Raw genomic sequence first — 3,969 nt, 5'->3', positions numbered from 1 at the left:
GTGAGCTAACAGGGCTCCCCCCCCCGGCACCCCCCCAAAGATTCTGATATTTCTGAATGAAGTGCGTTTGTAAAGGTTTATTAAAAACATACCTTTTAAACCTTTTTGCAGCACAAACACTCTTTTATCTGTTATTATGATCAGTGTGACAATGCGATATTATCACAATACAATATCACAATACGATATTTTCACGATACAATATTATCACAATACGATGTTATCACGATACACCTTCGTGATATAATATCATCACAATTAAAGATGGCAAGTACTCACTTCCCGTACTCAAGTAGAAGAACAGATATTTGTGTTAAAAATACTCTGGTATATAATAAGTGTAATAATACATGGAATGTGGAGTTTAATGGTCTCTGTGTAGTTTAAAAAGTAGTTAGAAAATGTGCAGAAAAACCAACAATCAAGAAAGGTGATGAAGACGTGGATGAAGACAAGGACAGAATATATAAATGAAAAACATCACAAGGGAGAAATTAGGGTGGTGTGTGTGTGTGTGGGTGTGTGTGTGTGTGTGTGTGTGTGTGTGTGTGTGTGTGTGTGTCTCAGGTACCAGGAGGTGAAGCTAAAGCAGATTTTAGCACGTCAGTCTCCGTCGACATCAAACCTGAGGAGACACTCCTGACCCTGAGAGGCATGTAGCTACACTAAACACACACACGGACACACACACGGAAACACACACGCACACACACACACACACACACACACACACACACACACACACACATACACACACGTATTTAGCAGGATCCAGATCAAAGTGAAGCTTTCAGACTGTCAGTGCAGCACTGCCTCGGGCTGACAGCAGCCACAGTTCATCCAGTGTTTACATTACAACACTTTCTACTCTCTGCACACACACACACACACACACACATACACACGCATGCACACACGCACGTACACACACACACACACCGGCTGATCTGCAGCCTGATAAGATGGCCGACATCTTCACACCTGAATTATCCCGCGGGGACGAGAGTGCAGCTTGTCTGGGGAATGAAAAAAGGGGATTTTTCGAGATGTGACGAGACTTTTTATTGAGTTTAAGTGCAATGGTGTAAAAAATGTCACTAATAGCAGCCTATGAACACCCAGGAGTTGGTTGGTCAAAGTTCAGAGGTCACGCGACAGGAACATATAAGCCAAGGTTGAGAAAGTGTTTATTTTTAAGATTTTGTGAAGGGGGCGGGGACAGCGGTAAGGACTAAGTCTTAGTTTGTGGGGCGAACGCTCAACAAGGAGAGCTACCAGGGCGCCGCGTAAGTCCTGTTTTTCTTTTACAATAATACAAATATTTATTTCTATGGCAAGTCTTATACAGAGACTTTAGCTCAAAGTGGAGGGACTACAACACAAACAAGATCACATGACGACAATGAAATCTGATAACAAATCAGGAAATGACCTGTCACTGCCCAATGAGAGGCAATGGTTGTTTGATTGCTAACGTTAGCTGAAAACGCCATACAACTGACAGCCTTTGTTGTGTTTGACTGCTAGCTTGTAGCTAGGCTAGCAGTAGTTTCAAAAACGTTAGCTATTTATGGTAGTTTGGTTGCTGACGTTAGCTCATTGACTCTTCCTGTTATTGCATCATGATTCATTCTCCATCTTTCCTGTCAACGCTGTCCACTTTCCAATCATGCTGCTCAGTGAGAGTTCACCCTTTCTGTTCTGAAGTCGAATCAATCTGATCCGATGTATCTTGGGACACCAGAGTGTCTGAGGTTGAAACCAGAGATGTGATCCAGAGAATAAATCGGCCCGAGGCGCCGCAGGAAGAAGAGCTCCATTACAGAAGCTTTTAAAAGCTCAGGATTAGGATTAGTGGAATGGCCCTTTAAGTGTCCGCTGCGATGGGACAACAGGACAAGAAAAGCACCTAAGCAAGTCTTTCCATCTGCGTGAGTTTTACAGAGTGACAAGGAATCAATACAGCCCTGATCCAAAATGTCAAAAGATTTCTTAAAAAAGGAAGCTAGAGAAGTTTTAAAACAAAAACAGACAACAACAAAAAAGACACGACAAAGGAGAAGAAAATAAAACAGCAAACCTGCCAGCTCACAGAAAAGGTTTTTGAGTCTGGTAGGACCAGGCTAATGGACCAGAGTCTGGTAGGACCGGGCTAATGGACCGACCAAGTCTGGTAGGACCAGAGTCCGGTAGTCCCGGCGAATGGACCAAGTCTGGTAGGACCGGAGTCTGGTAGGACCGGCTAATGGACCAGATTCTGCTAGACCAGTGCTAATGGACCAGAGTCTGGTAGGACCGCTAATGGACCAGAGTCTGGTAGGGGTTGGTAGGGACCGGCTAATGACCAGAGTCTGGTAGGACCAGCTAATGGACCAGAGTCTGGTAGGACCAGGCTAATGGCCGGATTAGTTAGGACCTGCTAAGGACCAGAGTCTGGTAGGACCAGAGTTTATAGACCAGCTAATGGACCAGATTCTGGTAAACTAGGCTAATGGACCAGAGTCTGGTAGGACCAGATTCTGGTAGGACCAGGCTAATTGACCAGAGTCTGGTAGACCATGCTAATGGACCAGAGTCTGCTAGGACCGGGCTAATGGACCAAGTCTGGTAGGACCAGGCTAATGGACCAAGGTCTGGTAGGACCAGGCTAATGGACCGAGTAGGTTAGGACCATCTAGACCGAGTCTGGTAGGACCAGAGTTTAGTAGGACCAGCTAATGGACCAGAGTCTGGTAGGACCAGTCTGGTAGGACCAGGCTAATGGACCAGAGTCTGGTAGGACTAGATTAATGGACCAGAGTCTGGTAGGACCAGTCTGGTAGGACCAGGCTAATGGACCAGAGTCTGGTAGGACTAGATTAATGGACCAGAGTCTGGTAGGACCGGGCTAATGGACCAGACTACCAGATACAAAAGTGTATAAAACAACCATAATTCAAACCACGGAAAACACACGTCAAAATAAAAGTTGTAGGTAATAAAGCAGAAGCTTCTTTTAGCTTTATTGTTGAATGTTCCACTCATAGGTCCCTGGACCACTGCCTGACCTGACGTTCCCCCCCCCCCCCCCCCCCCCTCCCCCGCCGCTGTTATTATGATCAGACCCTCGGTGATGGGAGCTGACAGCCAGGAACGCTCTGACACAAGTATGAACTGAATATGATCACAAAGGAAGGAACGGAGGGAGGAGGAGGGAGGGAGAGAGGAGGGGGGGGGATTTTGAGTAGTGGAAGACTAACAGCTTGCTTTTCCAGCTTGACTAAATTTAAAGGAAAGTCACGTCAGCAACCAGCGATTCAAACTGATGCAGCCTATGTCCGTTTTAACGTCGACGAATCCGAGCATGCGCCGATGTGACGTCAAAATGACCCGTCGCAACCTCCATCCTTATGTCAAGCCCGCCCACCGACTCTATACACATGTGATTGGCCTGACCAGAATTTGGTTTTTCAAGCTCGCAAGACTGACCCTACACAATCTCATTTGCTGCCACTAGGGGGCGTCTGGATTTCTAGGCTAGGCAACAATAGCTGTGTTAGACAATCTGCCCTCCGTGTATTTCCTCTCTAGTTGTATTATGTAACCCATCGTCTGGGGATCAATTATAAGAATAATGTGTATACTTCTTAACTTTTCACAGCAATTTTACAGTTGCCGCAGCCGAGCTGGAGCCAGGATTTGAGTGTGCGCCCAGATGCCGTGCACCACTCTATTTTTTTCAGCGGCGTGCGACAAAGCGTAAACAGGAAGCCTGAACGGGCTCCTGGGAACCGATGCCAGGACTCTCAGAGGGACACATCTCTCTGGCAAACTCACCGGTTAAGATGACTTCTTCTATGGTGAATGAAAGGCTCGACCCCACCAAGTAGCTCATCCAATCAAATCAAAGCATTGACGGCAATGCTGCTGCCAGTTCGCTGTTGTTTACCTTTTTCTTCTTCTTCTAGTCGGTAGAAATAGCAAAGTCCG

The 3,969-nt window shown here is 46.2% G+C and overlaps 1 long non-coding RNA gene across 1 annotated transcript in view; it reads left to right on the top strand.

The window, feature by feature from the left end:
- Positions 1 to 3,969, top strand: part of LOC116705021 (uncharacterized) — a 21,439-nt gene that overhangs the window by 619 nt on the left and 16,851 nt on the right. The window lies entirely within an intron of this gene.

The sequence above is a fragment of the Etheostoma spectabile genome, chromosome 17, assembly GCF_008692095.1.
Source record: "Etheostoma spectabile isolate EspeVRDwgs_2016 chromosome 17, UIUC_Espe_1.0, whole genome shotgun sequence".
In the NCBI taxonomy this organism is placed as follows: Eukaryota; Metazoa; Chordata; class Actinopteri; order Perciformes; family Percidae; genus Etheostoma; species Etheostoma spectabile.
This window is presented reverse-complemented; position numbering and strand designations above follow the sequence as displayed.